This window comes from Psammomys obesus, unplaced genomic scaffold (assembly GCF_907164565.1).
Source record: "Psammomys obesus unplaced genomic scaffold, mPsaObe1.curated_primary_1811, whole genome shotgun sequence".
Lineage (NCBI taxonomy): Eukaryota > Metazoa > Chordata > Mammalia > Rodentia > Muridae > Psammomys > Psammomys obesus.
Window position 1 is genome coordinate 32196812 of NW_026591086.1, and position 25311 is coordinate 32222122.

Consider the following 25311-nt stretch of genomic DNA (forward strand, 5'->3'; position numbering starts at 1 on the left):
GGAAGGAAGGAAGGAAGGAAGAAAGAAAGAAAGAGGATGAAACTAGCCCAGAGAGAAGTTAATTGCACTCACCAAAGCAGGAATGCAAGAAACATTGAAGTCCTTTGCCACTGAACATGGAGTTACAGGATGAGGAATTTACCTGCTGGTCTTTGGTTTTGGTTTTTAATATTTCCTTACTATGAACCATTTCCTCCATTTTGGAATAGTAATGTACAGTTTGATCCATTGTATAAAGCAAATAAGCTTTATTTTTACAGAGGTTACAGCTAAGAGATTACCTTAAGTCTCAGTTAGACTTCAGACTCTAAAACTGTACTGAGAGAATGAAAGACTTTGAGGACACTTTAGATTTCTATGAATGTATTTGTCATTAAGATATGGCCATAGTAAGGGGAACAGGGGCTATTTCTGACAGGAACTCAATGACTGGCTCTTTGACCTCCCCACCTCCCAAGGGAGGAGCAGTACTGTTAGGCCACAGAGGAGGACTTTGCAGCCAGTCCTGAAAATACCTGACAAACGGAGTCATATGAAAGGGGAGGAGGTCCTCCCCTATCAGTGGACTTGGAAAGGGGCAGGGAGGAGATGAGGGAGGGAGGGTGGGATTGGGGAGGGAATGAGGGATACAGCTGGGATACAAAATTAACAAAATGTAACTAATGAGAATAATTTAAAAAAAAGGAAAAAAAAAGATATGGCTATAGGTCTCTGTGAGTTAGACAGCTAAATGTGGCAGTTTAAATAATAAAGGACCCCATATTTTCATTTTAAAAAAAAGGAGAATGCAAGTCAAAAAGATTCTGCGATTACATCTTACACCAGTCTCAATGGCTAAGATTAAAAACTCAGGTGACAGGGGTTGTCTCTGACATGAACTCAGTAGCTGGCTCTTTAATCACCTCCCCCTGAGGAGAAGGGGCCGGCAGCCCTACCAGGCCACAAAGGAAAACAATGCAGGCAATCCTGATGAGAACTGATAGGCTTGGGTCAGATGGAAAGGAGGAGAACCTCCACTATCAGTGGACTAGAGGATGGCCATAGGAGGAGATAAGGGAGGGTGGGAGGGATTGAGAGGGGATGAAGGCATGGGCTACAGTTGGGATACAAAGTGAATAAATTGTAATAAATAAAAAAGAAAAAATCTCAAATGACAACACATGCTGTAGAGAATGTGGAGAAAGGGGAACCCTCCTCCACTGCCTATGGGAATGTAAACTTGTACACCTTTAAAAATCAATCAGGAACTTTCTCATAAAACTGGGGATAACTCTACCTAAACACCCAGCTATACCACTCCTAAGCATATACCCAAAAGATGCTCCACTATACAAGAACATTTACTCAGCTGTGTTCATAGAAGCTCTATTCGTAATAGCCAGAAAGTGGCAACAACTCAGAACTCCCCTCAACTGAATAATAGATAAAGAAACTGTGGTGCATTTACACAATGGAATGCTACTCGGCTATTAAAAAGAAGGAAATCATGAAATTAGCAGGCACATGTTGGACTAGAAAAAATCAACCTGATTGAGGTAACTCAGACCCAGAAAGAAATACATGGTATGTACTCACTTAAGCGGATATTAGCAATGTAGCACAAGCTAATCTTATTACAATTCACAGACCCAAAGAAGTTAAGAAACAAGCAGGTTCCATGGCAGGATGCTAGAATCTCACTCAGAAGGAGAGAAAGAATAGTCACTGGAAGTGGATGAAGAAAGGGTCCAAAATAAGAGAGGAAACACTTAGGGAAATGAGGATATGGATCAGATTTGTGGATTGCAGGAGTGGGAGGACAGAGGGTTTGCAGAGAGAAAGGAAACCATGGGTGGGCACATCTCTGACCCGAGCTGGAGACCAGCAACAAGGTGGGCACTGAGAGGATATGGGGATAACCCTAGCTGAGTGGCAAGGAAAATGTAGACTGGAGAGACCAGCCTCTAATCAGACAGGACTCCTGGTGGAGGGAGGGGAACACAAATCCACCCACAAAAATTTCTATCCAGAATTTACTCTGCCTACAGGATGTGCAGGGATAAAGATAGAGCAGAGATTGAGGGAATGTGCAACCAGTGCCTGGCCCAACCTGAGACCCACCCCATGAGAAAGAGTCAACCCCTGAAATTATTGATGATGCTCTACTGTGATTGCAGATGGGTGCCCACCGTGGCAGTCCTCTGAAAGGCTCCACCCAGCAGTGGATAGAAACAGAAACTGAGATTCACAACCAAACAGTTGTTGGAGTACATGGAGCCTTACAGAAGATTGGGGAGGAGAGAAGAGAAGGACCGGAGGGAACAGAAGAACAACAGTCTCAACTAACCTGGGCCCAGATTAGCTTGCAGAGACTGAAGCACCAACCATGGACCATGCATAGACTAGATCTAGGCCCTCTACACACACACACACATATATCCAATGGGCAGCTTAGCCTCCATGTGGGTCCCCTGGAAAGGGCATGGGGGCTGTCTCTGACATGGTCTCTGTTGCATGTCTTTTGATCACTTTCCCCTGTTGGGGCTGCCCTGTGAGTACACTGTGAAAGATGACTTTCACAGTCCTGTTGCAACTAGATGTGCTGGGGTAGACTTGTGGAGTGAACTCCCTTTTCTGAGGGGCAGAGAAGGAGGAATAAGGAAATGAGGAAGAGATGGAAGGGAAGAACTGCAAAGAGAGGGGGAAGGGGACTAAGATGGCATTATAAAGAGAATAACTAAATATTAAAAATTATTTAAAAATCTATTGATCAATAAATAGACATATTGATATATATACATATATGAATATGTATGTATTAGTGGTATTTTAAAACTAACAAGTATGTATAGGTAAGGGTGTTAACTAAAAGGCGAAGGTGATTAATCCTCATTTAGAAAGACAAATGGGATGTGCATTGAACTTATGACAGGAGTCTACCACAAAAGGCATCTGAAAGACTCTACCTAGCAGTGTTTCAAAGCAGACACTAAGACTCATAACCAAACCCTCGGCAGAGTGTAGGGAATCATATGAAAGAAGGGAAGTTAGTATGATATGGAAAGGATAAGAGCTCTACAAGGACCAAATATATCCGGGCACAGGGTCTTTTCTGAGACTGACACTCAACCAAGGACAATCTATGGATATAACCTAGAACTTCTGCTCGGATGTGGCCCGTGGTAGCTCAGTAACCAAGTAGTTTTCCAAAGTAAGGGGAACACGGACTATTTCTAACAGGATCTCAAGGGCAGGCTGTTTGACACCCCCCCCAAGGGGAGGAGCAATCTGTTAGGCCACAGAGAAGGACTTTGCAGCCAGCCCTGAAGATACCTGATAAAACAAGGTCAAATGAAAGGGGAGGAGGTCCTCCCCTATCAGTGGACTTGGAAAGGGGCAGGGAGGAGACCAGGGAGGGAGTGTGGGGTTGGGGAGGGAATGAGGGAGCGGGATACAGCTGGGACACAGAGTTAACAAAATGTAACTAAAAAGAAAAATAAAATTAAAATAAAATAAAATTTTAATAAAATTATTATTGTTATATGTCTTACAAATTGCATCTTAAATTGTGCTTGGCAATATAGGCATGCAAAAGCCCGAAGCAGTATCACATTAAATTCAAGGCTTTCCTAAGCTATAGAAATAGCTGCTTCTTACACCAGCTCTTAATAAATAAATACCAATGTTACTATAATAAAACCCTGAAAGCATTTTCCTGAAAGGAAAAATAACAGTGCAGAAAATAGTAGTATAAGACAATCAATATGGAAAAACTGACCTGTAAAATTATTTAAATGCAGTGAAATCTTTAATGGACACATGCTTTTCAGAAAATATGTTTGGATACTAATTATGTAAATTTATGCACTTTGTTAACAATTAGGAATAAAATCTTTGTATGTTTGCCTTGAACTTGGCAAAAAGTTACACAAAATGCTATAAAATAGGGCTTAGTGAAAACAGATTTTAATTTAATGCCTGGTTAGGCATTACATATATGATTTGGCAAGTAGTTTAATATGAAATCAATATGTTTATGTAAGGATGCAGACCAAAATAACTTAGAAGTGTTTTCTCTTTTTTAGTATTTTTTAAAACCTTTAAAAATTATTATCATTTATTACAAGTTATTCGATTTGTATCCCAGCTGTGGCCCCCTCCCTCATCTCCTTCCAAACCCATCCTCCCTGCCTCTTCTCCTCCTCTTCTATTTGACCCTAGCCTATCAGCTCTCATCATGGAATTTTATGAAAGAAAGGGGAGATAGGAAGACCTGAAGGGAACAGGAGCTCCAAAAGGAGACCAACAAAGACAAAAAACTAAGCCGTGGGAGTCCTGCAGAAACTGATACTCCAACCAAGAACAGTGCATGGAAAGGACCTAAAACCCAGGTTCGGATGTAGCCCATAGACTCAGTTTCCAAATGGGGTTCCTAGTAAGGGGAACAGAGACTTTCAGTGGCATGAACTCAGTGACAGCTCTTTGATCTCCCCCTGAGGTGTGCAGCCTTGCTAGAAGTACTTTTTTCTTATTAATACTGTTGAATGACAGAAATACATGCTATAATTAGACTTACTGGATTTTGGAAGTTAAACTCATTCTTAAAATACAACTCTAAATTTTTGTGCAGTAACATGACAAAATATTTAAGAATAAGAATGTGTTATTAACTGATCCTAGCTTATCAGGGCTTATGAGGACTGGCTGGTTGGTCTGCCACTGTGGACTGGCAAGGTTGCCCTCCAATGGGGATGTGATCAACAAGCACGTCACTGAGTACATGTTAGAGACAGTCCTTAATGCTCTTACTCGGGAACCCAAATAGAAACAGAGCTGTCATGGGTTACATCTGAGCAGGGGTTCTAGGTCCTCTACATGCATGTTCCTTTATTAGAGCATCAGTTTCTGCAGGTCCCCCAGGATCAGATTTCTTGGCTCTGTTGGTCTCCTTGTGGAGTTCCTGTCCCCTCCTGGTCTTTCTGTCTTCCCCTTTTTACTTAAGATTCCCTATACTCTGCCCAAAGTTTGGCTATGAGTCTCAGCATCTACTTCAGATAGTCTTTCAGAGGCCCTATGTGGTAGGTTTCTGCAGGTAGTAGAAAAGAAGGAACTCCCTTATCAGTGGGCTAGGGGAGGGGCATAGGAAGAGAAGAGGAAGGGTGGGTGGGCTTGAAGGAGATGAGGGAGGGGGCTACAGCCAGGATACATAGTGAATAAATTTCAATAATAAATAAATAAGCACATAAACAAACAAATAAGCAAACAAACATATAAAGTTTTATTACTAATTGATTTGTTAACACAAGTAAAGATACACACGTATTTTTATACACACATATACAAGTAAGACATGGAGACAGGGCTACTTTAGTAATGCCTGCTCCTTTCCTGCAATGTGTGACTGGTGTGCTTGGACCACAGATTCTTGAAGTCCCCAATATTCCTGTGCCTCAGAACATCTACTCCCTTCCTACTCATCAAATTGTGCTAAATATTATATTTTATAATAGATATTATATTAACATATATAATTATAATATAATTCCTATTGTGAAAATATTTGGAAAACACCTTGTATTTACTAGAACGTTTTTCTTGAACACTGTTATGAGAATGGCCAGGAAGATAAAATAACAATATCTCACAGCCTAAATGTAAATCTAATGTTAGACAGAGTTTAAATGTTTTCCTATATAAATATCTGTTTTAAATACTGTATTTGCAGATCAACAAATTTAATGTACTTACAAGACACCTGTACCATTTTTAGTGAATACTTCCAATGACACTAAGATAATTAAGGATTCTTATTTTCTCATCAGTAACAATGGACTCAACCTCTAAATTATTCCGAAGTACAGATTAAAAAAAAAAAAACTGTCTTATTGCTCTAGCAAAGACTTTCAGCACTATGTTGAAGAGATATGGAGAGAGTGGGCAGCCTTGTCTTGTCCCTGATTTCAGTAGGATTGCTTTAAGTTTCTCTCCGTTCAGTTTGATGTTGGCTATAGGCTTGTTGTAAATCGCCTTTACTATGTTTAGATATGTGCCTTGTATCCCTGATCTCTCCAGTACTTTAAACATGAATGGATGTTGGATTTTGTCAAATGCTTTTTCAGCATCTAGGGAGATTATCATGTGGTTTTTTCTTTCAGTTTGTTAATATGGTGGATCACATTGATGGATTTCCGTATAATGAACCACCCCTGCATACCTGGGATGAAACCTACTTGGTCATAGTGGATAATATCTTTGATGTGTTCTTGGATCCGGTTTGCAAGTATTTTGTTAAGTATTTTTGCATCAATGTTCATAAGGGAGATTGGCCTGAAATTCTCTTTCTTTGTTGAGTCTTTGTGAGGTTTAGGTACCAAGGTGATTGTGGCTTCATAGAAGGAGTTTGGTAATGTTCCTTCTGTTTCTATTTTGTGGAATAGTTTGAAGAGAATTGGAGTTAGCTCTTCTTTGAAGGTCTGGTAGAATTCTGTGCTGAAGCCATCTGGTCCTGGGCTTTTTTTGGATGGGAGACTTTTGATGACTGCTTCTATTTCTTTGGGGGATATAGGACGATTTAATTGATTTACCTGGTCCTGATTCAGGAGATCAAGGGGATACAGAAGGGAAAGGAAGAAGTCAAATTATCACTATTTGCAGATGATATGCTAGTATACATGAGTGACCCCAAAAACTCTACCAGGGAACTCCTACAGCTGATAAACACCTTCAACAAAGTGGCCGGATACAAAATTAACTCAAAAAAATCAGTAGCACTCCTGTATACAAAAGACAAAATGGCTGAGAAAAAAATTAGAGAAACAACACCATTCACAATAGCCACAAATGACATAAAGTACCTTGGTGTAACCCTAACCAAGGAAGTCAAAGACTTGTATGAAAAAAATTTCAAGTCTCTGAAGAAAGAATTAGAGGAAGATATGAGAAGATGGAAAGATCTCCCATGCTCATGGCTTGGCAGGATTAACATAGTAAAAATGGCCATCTTACCAAAAGCAATCTACAGATTTAATGCAATTCCCATCAATTTGCCAACACAATTCTTTACAGACCTGGAAAGAAAAATTCTCAACTTCGTATGGAATAACAAGAAACCCAGAATTGCTAAAACAATCCTCTACAATAAAAGATCTTCTGGAGGTATCTCCATCCCTGATCTCAAGCTGGACTATAGAGCAACAGTTATAAAAACTGCATGGTACTGGCATAGAAACAGAATGGTGGATCAATGGAATCAAACAGAAGACCCAGAAATAAACCCACACACTTACGGACACCTGATTTTTGACAAAGATGCCAAAACCATACAATGGAAAAAAGATAGCATCTTCAACAAATGGTGCTGGTCCAACTGGATGTCTACATGTAGAAAAATGAAAATAGATCCATACTTATCACCCTGCACAAAACTGAAGTCCAAGTGAATCAAAGACCTCAACATAAAACCAGACACATTAAATTAGCTAGAAAAAAAAGTGGGGAATACCCTAGAACTCATTGGTACAGGAGAAAACTTCCTGAACAGAACACCAACAGCACAGGCTCTGAGAGCAACAATCAATAAATGGGACCTCATGAAATTGAAAAGCTTCTGTAAAGCAAAGGACACCGTCATCAAAACAAAGCGGCTGCCTACAGATTGGGAAAGAATCATCACCAACCCTTTATCTGACAGAGGACTCATATCCAATATATATAAAGAACTAAACAAGCTGAAAAGCAATAAACCAAGTAATCCACTTAAAAAATGGGGAACAGAGCTAAAGAGAGAATTCTCAACAGAGGAATATTGAATGGCAGAGAAGCACTTAAAGAAATGCTCAACCTCATTAGCCATTAGAGAAATGCAAATCAAAACAACCCTGAGATTTCACCTTACACCCATCAGAATAGCCAAGATGAAAAACTCAAGTGATAGCACATGCTGGAGAGGTTGTGGAGAAAGGGGAACCCTTCTCCACTGCTGGTGGGAATGTAAACTTTTACAACCACTCTGGAAATCAATCTGGCGCTTTCTCAGACAGCTAGGAGTAGCGCTTCCTCAAGATCCAGCCATACCACTCCTAGGCATATACCCAAAAGAGGCACAAGTACACAAAAAGGACATTTGCTCAACCATGTTTGTAGCAGCTTTATTTGTAATAGGCAGAAGCTGGAAACAACCCAGATGCCCCTCAACTGAAGAATGGATGCAGAAACAGTGGTACATCTATACAATGGAATATTACTCAGCAATGAAAAATAAGGAAATCATGAAATTTGCAGGTAAATGGTGGGACCTGGAAAGGATCATCCTGAGTGAGTTGTCCCGGAAGCAAAAAGACACGCATGGTATATACTCACTCATATAAACATACAATGTAGAACAAACCCACTAAAATCTATAAATCTAAACAAACTAAGCAAAAGAGAGGACCCTAACTAAAATGTTCAATCCCCATCCTGAAAGGCAAAGAGGATGGACATCAGAAGAAAAAGAAAATAGGAAACAACCTCGGAACCTGCTACAGAGGGCCCCTGAAAGCCAGAAGAAAACAGGAAACAACCTTGAAACCTGCCACAGAGGGCCTCTGAAAGCTTCTGCAGTATAGACTGTCAAAGCAGATGCTGAGCCTCATGGCCAACTGATGGGCAGAGTGAATGGAATTCTATGTAAGAAGTGGGAAATAGTAAGAGCTGGAGGGGACGGGAACTCCAAAGGAGAGCAACAGAACAAGATAATTTGAACACAGGGAACTTCCCAGAGACTCATACTCCAACCAAGGACTATTCGTGGAGATGACCTGGAACCCCTGCACAGGTGTAGCCCATGGCAGTTCAGTGTCCAAGTGGGTTACATAGTAATGGGAAAAGGGACTGCCTCTGACATAATCTGATTGGCCTGCTCCTGCTCGTTGTTCACTTCCCCCTGAGGGGGGAGCAGCCTTATCAGGCCACAGTAGAGGACAATGCAGCCACTTTTGATGAGAACTGATAGACTAAGATCAGAAAGGAGAGGACAACCTCCCCTATCAGTGGACTTGGGGAGTGGCATGCATGCAGAAAGGGGAGGGAGGGTGGGATCAGGAGGGGAGGAGGGAGGGTCTTATGGGGGATACAAAATGAATAAAGTGTAATTAATAAAAAATTAAAAAAAATAAAAATAAAAAATTATTTATTTAGAAAAAAAAACATGTAAGCTTCTGTACTGAAATAATATAATGCTGAGATTTTCCTGAAAGGTCTAAAATGGCACTAATTCCATGGTTTCATGTTAGTGTGCAATAGTTAAATAAAATGTAGATATATTTTTTCCTAGAATATGTACCTTGAAAAATAATCTCTTGATGAAATATGAACATATATTGGGAGGAAAATAACTCCAGATTTTTTACAAATGTCATCTTTTTAAATGACATTGAGTGGACAAATATCTGTTGTCATGATTTAAACAGCTGATTATGTTTTATACATGGGAACCACAATATCTTTGTCCTGGTTGTGTTGGTCACTTGATCCTGTTGCTTCAAGTGCTATGGAATTAGAGATCATGATAAAATGGGAGTATGAAAAAAGAATTTCATTCACCCAGGGCAAAGACAGTGGGAGTTGTGAGGAGGGGGGAAGGAGTAAGCTATCCTCATATTCATGTCTCCAATAACCTAAACACCTCTATAATCATTTGTCTTCTTAAAGTAACGACATCTCCCAGGGAAACAACATTTTGGAGCAACTGCACCTCCAAAACAAGGCCCTTGTCAGAGATTTCAGATCTAAGTGTTGCACCAAACTTGTGAGTAAAGTAAGTCTATATTTTACTATAATCTTCAAAATTAGAATGTTCATTATCAAATCAATCACCAATAAATTATGAGTACCTTCAGGTTTTAAGCGACCCACACCATGTCATAGGTTAGGTTCATTATAAAAAGAGCTGCTTAAAGTAATTGCACATAGATGTTCCCATCTTCCTGTTGATCACCTTCCTAAGGTCCAAGGATTCTAGTGTCATGGTGTCTCCTTCTATCTTACGGGAAATAAAACTCCTTCTTCTTTTCCACCTTCTCCATCTTTTTCTTCCCCAATTATCAGAGACCTCTCCTCCTGTCAGCCCAATTAGACAAGAAAAGCAGGACCCGTTTCAGAGTGTCAAGATCAACATTACATCATAGAAAGAGTGCTACCTACTTCTGCTTGGTGCGTCTACAGTTGTCAGTTCACGCTATTGTTTTTGCAGTAAACTCAATGAAGTACAACTACACATTTTCAATCAGGAGTGTGATTTGACACGAGGAAAATACCTCTGAATATTCAAAACACAAATATTTAACAACATGTATGTATGATTCTAGGGTGAACTATTTGGCACCAGACAACAAATTGGAGTGCTCTTCCCTAGGTAGAGCCAACTCACCCACAGTCAGGTTCACAGGTTAAACTTAGAAATATATGTGTGTACATGGATAAATACATGCATGCAGTAACAAGTAATGAAAAATAGTCATGAACATGAAAGATGGTAGGAGGGATGGTTGGGAGGGTTTGAAGGGAGGACAAGGAAGGTAAAGATGTGATTAAATTATACTGTGAAAAATTTGCAAAATGAAATAAAACAAAAGAATACTTATCTATAATATTGTTAGCATTCATATTTTAAATTACATATTGATAAATATTTATTCATATGTACTTTTGTTGAAAATAAGAGCATAGCTGTACTATAACCTACAGATATTTAATAGCTTTTGGAATTTTTTTCATTAATAATGACTTTTTTAGTGTCATTTGTATGACAATTTAAAACAAGATTTTTATTGACAGAATTATTTAAAAAGCACCTTAAAATTGATTTGATTTCCATAATTTAAAAAAAAGAAAGTATATAAACCTAGCTCCTCTTTTATTTTCTATAAATTCTCCAAGATCCTGTCTTTCTTATCCATGAAACTCATGAAAGTATGATTTTTAGTAGGTTTATCCTATATTATACATCTATATGAGTGAGTATATACCGTGTGTGTCTTTCTGTTTCTGAGAGAGCTCACTCAGGATGATCTTTCCAGTTTCCACTATTTACCTGCAAATTTCATGATTTCCTTGTTTTTCATTACTGAGTAATATTCCATTGTGTAGATGTACCACAATTTCTGTATCCATTCTTCAGTTGAGGAGTATCTGAATTTTTTCCAGCTTCTGGCTATTACAAATAAAGCTGCTACAAAGATGGTTGAGCAAATATAATATAGGATAAACCTACTAAAATCTGTACATCTCAAGAAATTAATCAAGAGAGAGGACTCTGACTAACATGCTCAATCCCCATCCTGAAAGGCAAAGAGGATGAGCATCAGAAGAAGAAGAAAACAGGAAACAAGTTAGGAACCTGCCACAGAGGGCCTCTGAAAGGCTCTGCCCTGCAGACTATCAAAGCAGATGCTGAGACTTATGGCCAAATGTTGGGCAGAGTGCATGGAATCTCATGAAAGAAGTGGGAAATAGTTAAGACCTGGAGAGGACAGGAACTCCACAAGGAGAGCAACAAAACTAGAAAATTTGAACATAGGGGTCTTTCCAGAGACTCATGCTCCAAACAAGTACCATGCATGGAGATAACCTAGAACCCCTGCACAGATGTAGCCTATGGCAGTTCAGTGTCCAAATGGGTTCCATAGTAATAGAAAGAGGGACTGCCTCTGACATAATCTGAGTGGCCTGTCCTTTGATCACCTCCCCCTAAGGGGAGAGCAGCCTTACCAGGCCACAGAAGATGACAATGCAGCCACTCCTGATGAGATCTGATAGACTAAGATCAGAGGAAGGAGAGGAGGACCTCCCCTATCAGTGGACTTGGGGATGGGCATTTGTGAAGAAGGGAGTGGGAGGGTGGGAATGGGAGGGGAGGAGAGAGGGGTTTATGGGGGATACAAAGTGAATAAAGTGTAACTAAAAAAAAGTTTAAAAAAGTAGGAATTTTTAAAAGAATGTTTTTCTAATTTATTTAAGTGGGTATTCCATTTTAATATTTTGTGTTATTTTCATAGAATATAGTGCAATTTAATAATTCTACAGAGGCTTTCTTAGCGATATGAGCACTGTTGTGTTAATAGGCAGAGTTATGCAAAAGTAACCTTCAGTGTGAACTTATATCATTAATATCTTTTTTTATAGTTAGGAAAAAGACCTTTGTGATACTCTAAAAGTTATTTAGAATATTGAAAATGAAAAGAAATCATTTTCCTTTGAAAATATTTGTAGATTTAATATATTCCTTAATGATAAGAGTGGTTTACTACTCATAAAATTCAAATCATGGAACTTAGAAAAAAGATGTTGAGAAATAATATCTACTTACAAGTGTCCTATCTACAAGCCTTTTGCCAAAATATTATAGGAAATATTTGCTTTTTACTATATATCACAAATAGATGATATGTTAATAAAGCATTTTCTGATAAATATTCTTAATTTATGTACTTATTTAATGCAGTGAACACTAAGTATTTTAAAATGATAACTTGAAGGACAGCAAGACAGTTTACCACGCTAGCTAGCAACTCGAGTTTAATCTTTAGAACCACGCCTTACAAAGGAGAAATCGATTCCCACAAGTTGTCTGCTGGAAATTCATTCTTAGGCTATAACACTTATACTCCTCTCCCTCCCAACACACACACACACACACACACACACACACACACACACACACTTACCTACAAATAAATCAACAAATAGGTACAATGTAATTAGAGACTGCATGAACCTAAAGTGATACAGTATATTTTATATGAATGTACAGGAGAATCCCCCATGTCCAATAGATTAGCTGGTATAGTTATGTTTTCCTATATTTGGTGTGAGCATTTACTGATTTAATGAACAGTAGGAGTGCCTGTAACAAAGATGTTATTGTTAACAAGCAAATTAGCCATAAACGATATTTGCGAATTTAGTTTTCATAGTACAGATTTAAAACAATTATACTCTTATAAATGCATCCAAACATTTATTTCATTCAATTTAAGTATTGACAAAAATCATAATAAGGTTATTAATAAATGAATGAGAATATGATAGATCTAATATTATTTGTAGTCAGAAAAAATTCAAGATATAATCATGGGCAAATCCCTTCACACTACTCATCAAAATTAATTTTGAAATTTTAAAACTGAAGTTTTGTTAATGCTCTCATCTTCTTATATTTTCATATTTATCTATCTATCTATCTATCATCTTTCCACAAATACACATCTTACTGAGTTCAATTATTGTTTTCACTCTGCACTGTGTTTAGAGATTAACATTTCGGATTGGAGAAAAGTCACTCAGTAAAACTGGCTCCCCTACCTCAGCAACCATTGACTGATTGCAGCTTTTTATCTGAGGACAAAACTCTGTGAAAACTTCTTCCATCTATGTGGACATACAGGCATGTTTAGAATCTGCAGGTCTTCAGCAGACAACTATATTGTGCAGAATTAATGACCACAACTTCCCTGTCATGTCCAGAAGAAACTCGTTCAGTAGTTCAAGTGTGCAGGCTTTTAAGGATTTTCAAATCCCACTTCCACGATTTTCCTGGATTCTTAGGAGTAGAGAGCTGTGTTTTATTTTTTTTTTCCTGTGTACTATTTTTTTATTTAATTTTATTTTTTTCTTATCAGTTACATTTTATTAACTCTGTATCCCAGCCGTGTCCCGATCCCTCATTCCCTCCCAATTCCACCCTCCCTCCCTCATCTCCACCTTGCCCCTTGCCAAGTCCACTGATAGGGGGGGAATCTCCTCCCCATTCATCCAATCCTGTTTTATCAGGTATCTTCAGGACTGGCTGCAAAGCCCTCCTCTGTGGCCTAACAGGACTGCTCCTCCCTTGGGGGGGTGGGGAGGTCAAAGAGCCAGTCATTGAGTTCCTGTTAGAAATAGTCCTTGTTCCCCTCACTATGGGAAACCAATTGGTTACTGAGTTACCACAGGCTACATCTGAGCAGAGGTTATAGGTTATATCCATACATGGTCCTTGGTTGAATGTCAGTCTCTGAGAGCTGTGTTTTAATGTGCCACATGGAAGTGAGCATCTCACAAGTATTTGTTCTTTACTTTTGGAGCAGTTGCAAATCTCTGTGATAATGTTTCCCTGCTTCAAAAAGAACTTCCTTTAATGACAGAGGAGTATTCAGCTTTCTACAGTTATTTTTTTTTATAGCTTAACAAATATTCACAATGTTTTATTTATTTTTTTTTGTCTTTTGTACAGCTTTTCTTTCTTTTTTTTATTTTTCTTTTTAGTTACATTTTGTTAACTCTGTGTCCCAGCTGTATCCCGCTCCCTCATTCCCTCCCCAACCCCACACTCCCTCCCTGGTCTCCTCCCTGCCCCTTTCCAAGTCCACTGATAGGGGAGGATCTCCTCCCCTTTCATCTGACCCTGTTTTATCAGGTATCTTCAGGGCTGGCTGCAAAGTCCTCCTCTGTGGCCTAACAGACTGCTCCTCCCCTGGGGGGGGGGGGGGGGGTCAAACAGCCTGCCCTTGAGATCCTGTTAGAAATAGTCCGTGTTCCCCTTACTTTGGAAAACTACTTGGATACTGAGCTACCACAGGCCACATCCGAGCAGAAGTTCTAGGTTATATCCATAGATGGTCCTTGGTTGAGTGTCAGTCTCAGAAAAGACCCTGTGCCCAGATATATTTGGTCCTTGTAGAGCTCCTATCCTTTCCATATCATACTTCCCTTCTTTCATATGATTCCCTGCACTCTGCCGAGGGTTTGGTTATGAGTCTTAGTGTCTGCTTTGAAACACTGCTAGGTAGAGTCTTTCAGATGCCTTTTGTGGTAGACTCCTGTCATAAGTTCTATGCACATCCCATTTGTCTTTCTAAATGAGGATTAATCACCTTCGCCTGTGTCCACTTTCTTGATTATCTTCTATAGGTGTGTAGATTTCATTATGTTTATCATGTCTTGTAGGTCTATATAAGCGAGTATATACCAAGTTTGTCTTTCTCCTTCTGGGATACTTCACTCAGAATGATCTTTTCTAGATCCCACCACTTGCCTGCAAATTTCATGATTTCCTCCTTTTTGATTGCTGAGTAGTATTCCATTGTGTAAAAATACCACAATTTCTGTATCCATTCCTCCGTTGATGGACATCTGGGTTGTTTCCAAGTTCTGGCTATTACAAATAAAGCTGCTACGAACATGGTTGAACAAATGTCCTTGTTGTGTACTTGAGCAAATTTTGGGTATATACCTCGGAGTGGTATAGCTGGGTCTTGAGGTAGCACTACTCCTAGTTGTCTGAGAAAGCACCAGATTGACTTCCAGAGTGGTTGAACCAGTTTACATTCCCACCAGCAATGGAGGAGGGTTCCCTTTTCTCCACAACCTCTCCAGCATGTGCTATCACTTGAGTTTTTCATCTTGGCCATTCTGATGGGTGTAAAGTGAAATCTCAGGGTCGTTTTGATTTGCATTTCCCTAATGGCTAATGAGGTTGAGCATTTCTTTAAGTGTTTCTCTGCCATTCGATATTCCTCCGTCAAGAATTCTCTGTTTAGCTCTGTTCCCCATTTTTTAAGTGGATTACTTGGTTTGTTGCTTTTCTGCTTCTTTAGTTCTTTATATATACTGGATATTAACCCTCTGTCAGATAAAGGGTTGGTGAAGATTCTTTCCCAATCTGTAGGCTGTCTATTTGTTTTGATGACAGTGTCTTTTGCTTTACAGAAGCTTTTCAGTTTCATGAGGTTCCATTTGTTGATTGTTGCTCTTAGAGCCTGTGCTGTTGGTGTTCTGTTCAGGAAGCTGTCTCCTGTGGAAATGAGTTCTAGGCTGTTTCCCACTTTTTTTTCCAGCTGATTTAGAGTATCTGGTTTTATGTTGAGGTCCTTGATCCACTTGGACTTTAGTTTTGTGCAGGGTGATAAATATGGATCTATTTTTATTTTTCTGCATGTAGACATCCAGTTGGTCCAGCACCATTTGTTGAAGATGCTGTCTTTTTTCCATTGAATGGATTTGGCTTCTTTGTCAAATATTGAGTATTCATAGGTGTGTGGGTTTATTTCTGGGTCTTCTATGCAGTTATAAGGTTACATTTCAGAAGGTAATTTTTAATAAGCATTCCCTAGATGCTGACATTTTAATTTTTTATTAAAATTTGTTTTTTTAAAGCTTCTCCATAGAAGCAGAAAGTTTACATTCTTTACTGGAATTTAGACAGTTGTTTAGTTTGACAGTTTCCTTTACAACATCCTTTTCCCTTCTTTTTTTTTTAATTTTTTATTAATTACACTTTATTCATTTTTCCCTTCTTTAAATAGTCTAAAAATTAAAACTTTAAAATTAAAAACTTTAAAATAGTCCATTTAAGAAATTAAATGATTATTGTGTGAAATCTTTTTGTTTGTTTGTGACAGGGTTTTTGTTTGTTTGTTTGTTTTTGTTTTGTTTTTTTGTAACTTTGACTGTCCTGAAGCTCACCCTATTGACCATGCTGGCTTCTACCTCAGAGATCTGCCTATCTCTGCCTCCTGCGTGCTGAAAATAAAGGTATGTGCCATTTACCTTACATTTCTCTGGCATTTTTATTAGAAATGAATCAGAAAATATATTTCCATAAAATTCTAGAAGTATACCCTGCCTATCTTCTCAAATGATAAGAGTTGGAGGTCTTCAGGAAGACCAGGATAACTGAACATTGATGTGATGTTGCTGAAGGACTGGAACATTGCAAGTGGTATGTAGTTAGAGGTGACAGTATGGGCATGGCAGATTCCATAAAAATTCAGAGACCTGTAGCTGATTGTCTATTGGTAAGATTTAAATAACTCCTTAGTGTTAGCTAATATTTCATTATCAGCTGGAAATATTCACCATTATTTTCATTAAAGAATCAGTGAAGTCTGAATTCAAACATATTTCACAAAAGAACAAAATACAGAATTTCTTATAGAAAAGATGGCTGCTGCCTGCATTGTGTATATGTTAATAGATGAACAAGTCTCCATTGATTCTTTACTCTTTTGTTCTGCTCAGTTTCTTCTTTTTAAAAACAAAGACAATTTCATAATTTATATCAAAGGTCCTTATTAACCTACAACTACTTATACAAATCCTCTCTGAGGACTTTCCTTTTACTTGATAAACCCAGGTGTTCTGTTAGCCTGTAAGACTAATGTCTTCCTGTAACTATAATGAAATATATGGACCAATTATAAAGATTTAGAAAAAAAAAGTTACTTAAACCATGTGTTTAGAATTTCAAAATTATTATTCAGGCTTAAGCTCTGTTTTAATGAGGGTAGTACCAGGCAGAGTGAAAACACACAGAGGAAAAAAAAAAAGAGTAAGGAAAAATGTTTCATCTCAAATCAGAAGCAGAATATACTAAACTTCTTTGCTATTTTTTCACTTCTAAAACACAATTCCTGAGGTAAGTAACCTAGAGACAAAAGTTCCATTCGTTCATGGTTTTCGAAGTTTAAAAGCTTCATACCTCCATCTTCTGTTCAGCTGTGCTAACTATGAAAAAATGATGAAACTGAATGGAAAATTTTTGTACCAGAACAACAACAAAAATTACATCTTCAACAAGAATGAGAAAGCTGGGGGAGTTGTCTCACAATCTCCTCTCATGATCTCCCAGTGACCTTCAGAAAACTGAATAAAGTTTTTGTTCTTAAATATAATACTGCCTTTCAGTACAATTATCCTGGAGACTGCTCCTTGAACAAATTACCTTTTAAGTGTTATTCAAAATTCCAACCAGAGACAATGGTAAATGTGTTTTCCTGTACAGGTTATGGCTGATAATACACCCAAGTATCTTCTGAATTTTGCTTAGATGATCCATGAGACAGATCATCTGTTACTTTTGAACACTGCACCTAGAATTTGTAACGTGTCTTCCCACCTTGCTGCTACTTCTCTTCAAATTTTATTAAAGTTCATCACTTGGTAACCAAAACATTTTTTTAAAATGTTTCTTTTTTTTTAATTTCAAATTAATTAATTAATTAGTGCACTTTACATCCTCTTCATAACTTCATCCCTCCTTCTCTCTCCCCCTTCCCCTCCCTTATTCCTCAGAAAATGGAAGCCCCCCTTTCCATCCACCCTAGCTCTTTAAGTCCTATCAGGGATGAACATGCCCACTTCCTATGTGTCCTGGAAAGGCAGTCCCTCCAGGGGGAAGTACTAAAAAGCTGTCAAGAGAGTCCATGTCAGAGAGAGCACCAGGTCTAGTTACATCTATGGGGATAGGACCAGACCATGCAAGATCCTTGTTTGGTTCTTCAGTCTTAACAGGCCCCTCTTGGCCCTGGTTAGTTGTCTCTTTTTGTCTCCTTCTGAAACTGCTGTCACCTCCAGGTAATTTTCTCCTCCCCATGACATTTCCACAATGCTCTCTACCCCTCACCCAATGTTTGGTTGTGAGTCTCAGCATCTGTTTTGAGGAGCTGCTGGGTGGAGCCTTTCAGAGGACAACTCTGCTTGACTCCTGTCTGCAAGCTTAGCAGAGTATCATTGATAGTATTAGGGGTTGGTTCTCTCCCAAGCGGTGGGTCTTCAGTTGGACCAGGCATTGGTTGTAACTTCTCTCAGTCTCTGCTTTATCTGCTCTATCTATCCCTGTCTATCTGTCACTAGGGTTTAGACTATAAACCATAGTTATTGTGACTGATCCTGTGCATTTTACCTTGAAAGCAAAACAAGGAAACTGAGTTCAAAAATATCAAGAGAGTGTCCTTCCAAAGGGTAAAAAACTACTAAGGAGATACTTCACTTATACAACCCAACTCCATTAACTTTTTCTAAAAACAAATGTTGGTGTTTGTGATTCAAATAATAATATGTTTTTAAAAATTTATTCTACTTGGATTAGAAAATGCAAAAATAAGAAACCCAAATAATCTTTGACTCACTTATATTGCATATTAAACACTAAATTTTTTACAAAACAAAACTAGTGAGAAATATGCTTCATGTCAAACGCTCTTTTACTATTAAGAAGAATTTTTTTTTCTTAAATGGTTCACCTTAAACAGAATTGAGTGTGTGTAGCCAATTTCTAGAACAATAATATAATCTTTGCTAATCATACATTGCTGTGTCTGTTGTCCTTAATTTCTCTACTGTGATTCAGCTTCCACATTAGGCAATATTGCTCTCTTGAAACATTTCAAAGATTGTATTCAATATACTTTTATTTTCTTTTAATTGGATAAGCTTAAATTCTATGGTAACATTTTCTCACAGGGCTGATATACAATATTATAGCAGCTATTAAATAAGGGCTTATTTCTAGTAACAATTGGCATCTATCACATATTAATTAGTCCTAATGGTTTCCAGCCTTCAAGCTTATTCTATTATTTTAAAACCTGAATTCAATTGCATTGTTATGCTGGGGTTTTTTTTTTGTTTGTTTTAATTTGTTTCTTTGGTTGGTTGAATGCTTTTTTTTTGGGAAGAGGGGTAGCATAAAATATTACTTTGGCATTGTTAAAACATAATGAAAAAATTTGTAGAGATTATGATTAATTAAAATAGGTACTAATCTATTAGAAAAATGTTTTAGTCAAGACTCTATACAGAAGTGTTTATTTGTGTGTATGTGTATGAGTATCTCTCTGTGTGTAGTTGTGTGTGCACAGTGTCTCAATATAGTACATCAGTCTATATATGCCTCAGCAACCACATTTTGGAGATGGAGTCCTGGAATATTCCTGGAGATCTAATCGTCTCCACTTTATATTGGAGTTCTGAAGAAGATGATCCTGATACGAGGTGGAGGGAACTGCCAATGAGGGTGAGACTGAGAAAGCAACTCACTTTAATATTGAACATGGGTGTAGCAGAAGAGACACACTTAAATTCGGTAAGGTTGGTAGTGGTGTGTGGTTGTGCACACCTGTAATCCACACACTTGTGAGGCAGTGTGAAACATATTTATGTCTGTCCCAGGCAAGTCAGGCTTATACAGTAAGTCCCAGCCTCAACAAAACCAAAACCAAAACCAAATTGTGCTTGGAAGCAACAGAGATTAATTGGTGTGTAAGAATGGTTCGGGCTTCAAATACTACATTGAAGAGATATGGAGAGAATGGGCAGCGTTGCCTTTTTCTGGATTTCAGTGGGATTGATTTAAGTTTCTCTCCAGGGTCCTTTGCAGAGACCCATATTCCAACCAAGGACCATGCATGGAGATGACCTAGATACACTGCTCAGATGCAGCCACGGAGCTCAGACTCCAAGTGGGTTCCCTAGAAAGGGAGCAGGAGCTGTCTTTGACATGAACTCAGTGTCTGACTCTTTGATCACCTCTTCCTGTGAGCTGCAGCCTTGACAAGCCACAGAGGAAGATAATGCAGCCAGTTCTGATGACACCTAATAGGCTACTGTAAGGTAGTAGAGGGAGAGGACTTCCCCTATCAGTGGACTAGGGGAGAGGCATAGGAGTAGAAGAGGGAGGTAGGTGGGGCTGGGTGGAAATGGGTTACAAAGTAGATAAATTGCAATAAATAATAAAGTATAATGTATAATAATGTTATATATATATATATATATATATATATATATATATATATATATATAATGGTTCTCTTGTTTGCAGGACATGAGTTTGAATCCCAGCACCCATATATAAAGCTTTGTTAGGTTGCTTATGCCTTTATTCCCATAATTGGTGGAACACCTCACCTAACTGGACCTTCAAGCTATTAGTTCAGTCAGACACCCTACTCAGTCCCAAAATAGAGTGATAGAGGATGACACCTGAAATCTGGTTTTCATCTCTTTATGTGTGCACTCAACTAACTGCATCTACACATTCATGTATGTTTAGCATTCACACACAAACACATTCATTCATTGTAAAGTCTAGGTCAAGACAAAATGACAGATCATGTATCTTTTTTTAACTTTTTTATTTTTTATTAATTACACTTTATTCATTTTGTATCCCCTCATAAGCCCCTCCCTCCTCCCCTCCCGATCCCACCCTCCCTCCCCTTTCTGCATGCATGCCCCTCCCCAAGTCCACTGGTAGGGGAGGTTCTCCTCTCCTTTCTGATCTTAGTCTATCAGTTCTCATCAAAAGTGGCTGCATTGTCCTCTTCTGTGGCCTGGTAAGGCTGCTCCCTCCTCAGGGAGAGGTGAACAAAGAGCAGGCCAATCAGATTATGTCAGAGGGTCTTCTGTGAGACCGTTTCTCCAACCAAGGACCATATATGGATATAACCTGGAACCTCTGCTTGGATATAGCCCATGGTAGCTCAGTATCCAAGTGAGTTTCCCTAGTAAGGGGAACAAGGACTATTTCTAACATGAACTCAATGACTGGCTCTTTGACCTCTCCCCCTTCCCTTGAGGGAGAAGCAACCTTGCTAGGCCACAGATGAGGACATTGCAGCCATTCTTGAAGAAACCTGATAAGCTAGTGTCAGATGGAAGGGGAGGAGGACTTCCCTTATCAGTGGACTTGGAAAGGAGCAAGGAGGAGATGAGGGAGAGAGGGTGGGATTGGGAGAGAATGAGGGAGGGGGCTACGGCTGGGATACAAAGTAAATAACCTGTGATTAATAAAAATTGTAAAAAAAAAAAAAAAAAGGACCCAAGCTCAGTAAGGTTTGTCTATGATGACTAGTGAGATATTAGATTTGAGTTTGAGTTTCCTGTACTGACATACAATATTGACTTTTTTTCCCTCATCGTTACAAGAACATTTATAAAACATACTGTAAACCTAACATAAATCATGATTGTTTATATTATAATTTTCGTTATGATTCTTGAGTTCAATCAGGAACTGTGTAAAAGTTTATGTTTTTATTCAAGGTTAACACAGGAACACTACTTTGATTGTGACAGTAGTTCAATCAAACACACTTCCCCTATGCTTTCCACAATTGCATCCAGACACACGCACATATGCACACACAAAGATAGACACAAATAAACACACACACACACACACACAAAATCACTTTGAATCGTCAACCAAAACTCCATCTTGAAGCACACCAGCCTGAGAACAGACACACAAGTAATTTTAAACAAACAGAACAGATAATAATTAAGAATGTGTGTGTGTGTGTGTGTGTGTGTATTTAGATGTTTATATGTGAATATACATATACACATGTGTTAAGAGTAAGCAATCGAAAAAACAGACCATTAATTTGAAAGAAATTGTGGAGGGGTATATGGAAGCTAGCAACTCTTTGTAACTCCAATCATGGCCTTTCTGTCCTCCCCAGGTATAGCATGCAGATAATTCAGTGACATACAAGCAGGCCAACACACATACATATAAAATACAAATTGACAAAATTTCATATTCTTAATTAAAAAAATAATGAAATGGGATTGTGGATACAGTCCACTTGAACATAGGATTGTCTTGAAAGCATGAGCACCTGAGTTTTACTCACAGACTCACACCCATAATCACAGTGCTGGGAAGCAGCCTGCTTGCTGAATTCCATGCCACAGGGAGACCATATCTAAAAACAATAATGTGGACAGTTCTTTCTTAAAGAATGTCATCTTTCCTCTGCACCCTGTGCTCACACAACTATGCACAAATCTACACACAAGACCACGCATGCCCATACTTGTGTACACACACACACAAACACACACACACACCACATATACACAGTTAAAGAGCACAGTCCTGTTGCTGGTTAGGCTTATGATCTCTTGGTTAACCCAATTTCCAACAAACAAATTAAACTCACGATTTGCTTGCTTTAATCAATAATGCAAAAAATTTCATAACTTTAATACTATTTCTGGGAATGTTTCCAGTTTGAAGACTTTCCAGTTTCAAAATTGGTCCCTTCAGTTTGTAGTAGCTGCTACCACAAAACACAGTGCCTGACTCCTGCACAAATGGTGGAAATTTTAGATTTTCTCCAAAAACAGCAAACTGGGATACTGGGGTTACGTTATGAAAACATGTTGTTAAAATAAATAAAACTTAGCTTATGATAATTCTTCTTCTCATTATTCTTTATTACAATTTATTCACTTTGTATCGTAGCTGTACTCCCCTTCCTCATATCCTCCTGGTCAATGAATCTGAGATAATGGTCAAAGGACAGACCTTTTTTTATGTTCATGCTATACATGATTGTCTGGCTTGTTGCCAGCTGGCAGTACAAATGAAGAATGCAGTCCAAAGGAGACATTATACCTTCAATTAAATTGTAAAAAAAAAATTGTGAAACTGAAAATTTGTTGTTTTTTTTTTTTTTTTAAGTTCTTTTTGCTGTCATTGTTCTAGTAGGCAAAGAGGTTAAGGAAGGTCAGTTGTCTGTTGACAGTCAAGTAGAGAAGGTGAGAAGATGTTGTTTATATTCTTTGTACAAGTAGTATTTTTTATTATTTGGCAATTTTTGTTTCTTTTTCCCTTAGAGACTTAGCATTGACTTATCCAGCTATAACTAAGCAATAGGGATTGTATTTTTTACCTTTTTAATACATTTATTCAAGATCAGTAATAGTGTGTTATAGGAATTGAAGAGATTACCTGTTAAGATTATAATGAAGAAGAATGGATTGCTATCCTTCCTTCTGTGGAAGATTTCTAGAGCATGCAAAACAAACGAACAAAAATACCTTCTGACCAGTCCATGGTGCTAGGTAAAATATCTTACTTTCCTGCATTTCCAGGTAAATATCTCCAAATAAGCATCATAAATTTTAAATCTAGAAACTGATAAAATTGCAAGTTTAAAAGAAATATTCATTAGGCCCTACCACTGAGGGCCTCTGAAAATCTCTACCCAGCAGTGTATCAAAGTAGACACTGAGACTCATAACCAAACCTTCGGCAGAATACAGGGAATCATATGAAAAAAGGGGAGAGTTAGTATGACCTGGAGAGGACAGGATCTCCACAAGGACCAAATATATCTGGGCACAGGGGTCTTTTATGAGACTGTGTCTCCAACCAAAGACTGTGTTTGGATATAACCTTGATCCCCTGCCCACAGTAGTTCAGTATCCAAGTGGGTACTCTAGTAAGGGGAACAGGGACTATGACCTGAACTCAGTGGCTGGCTCTTTGACCTCCTCCCCCACCCAATGGAGGAGCAGCCCTCCTAAGCTACAGAGAAGGACTTTGCAGCCAGCCCTGAAGATACCTGATAAGCTAGAGTCAGATGAAAGGGGAGGAGGAGCTCTCCTATCAGTGGACTTGGAAAAAGGTAGGGAGAAGATGAGGGAGGAAGGGTGGGATTGGGAGGGAATTGGGATAAAGCTGGGATACAAAGTTAAACTGTAACTAATAGTAAAAAAATAAAAATTTAATTAAAAAAATTAATATTCACAGATATTCTCCAGATGGATGGATCAGGACCATTATGACCTTGGTGCCTAAAATAGACCAATGCTTGGAAATTCCCTGTTTGCTGTTTTCCCCTTAAAAAATTTTGTTTTCCTAGACCTCTGGGCCACATACCTCTCTGTTTTTACTGAAAGCTTACAACCCAGGCTCCAGCTTGTATTAAACCCTCATGTATTTGCAAAAAAGACAGCCTCTGAAAGACTCTACCCAGCAGGGTATCAAAGCAGATGTTGAGATTCATAACCAAAATTTGGGCAGAGTTCAGGGAATCTTATGAAAGAAGGGGAGATAGAGGACAGGAGCTCCTCAAGCAACAGAACCAAAAAAAATTCTAGGCACAGGGATCTTTTCTGAGACTGATACTCCAACCAAGGACCATTTATGGTTAAAATCTAGAATCCCTGCTCAGATATAGCCCATGGCAGATCAGTGTCCAAGTGGGTGTCCTAGTAAGGGGAACCAGGTCTGTCTCTGACATGCATTAGCCTTACTAGTCCACAGAGGAGGACAATACAGCCAGTCCTGATGAGACCTGATAAGTGAGGGTCAGATGGAAGGAAAGGAGGTCCGCCAGTATCAGTGGGCTTGGAGAGTGGCATGGGAGAAGATGAGGGAGGAATTCGGAGGAAATGAGGGAGGGGGTTACAGCTGGCATACAAAATGAAGAAACTGTAATCAATACAAAAATTTAATTAAAAAATTAAAAAAGTAATATTCACTCCTGTGAAAATTAAAATGAATAAAATAAAATAAAATGTTCTCCCAACCCCAAAATCTTAGAGTTAGAGGCAGTTAATGATGTGTTTTGATTTCTGACCTAGGTAGTGGTGAACCACTATTAACAAAGCAACAAGGGGATGAAAGTAATTATTTTAATTATTCTTTCACATGACTGTTCATCATCAAATAAAGTTAATGCAGTAACTCAATCAAACAGAGCACAATTCTCGAGCTGATACAGAGACCATGGAGGA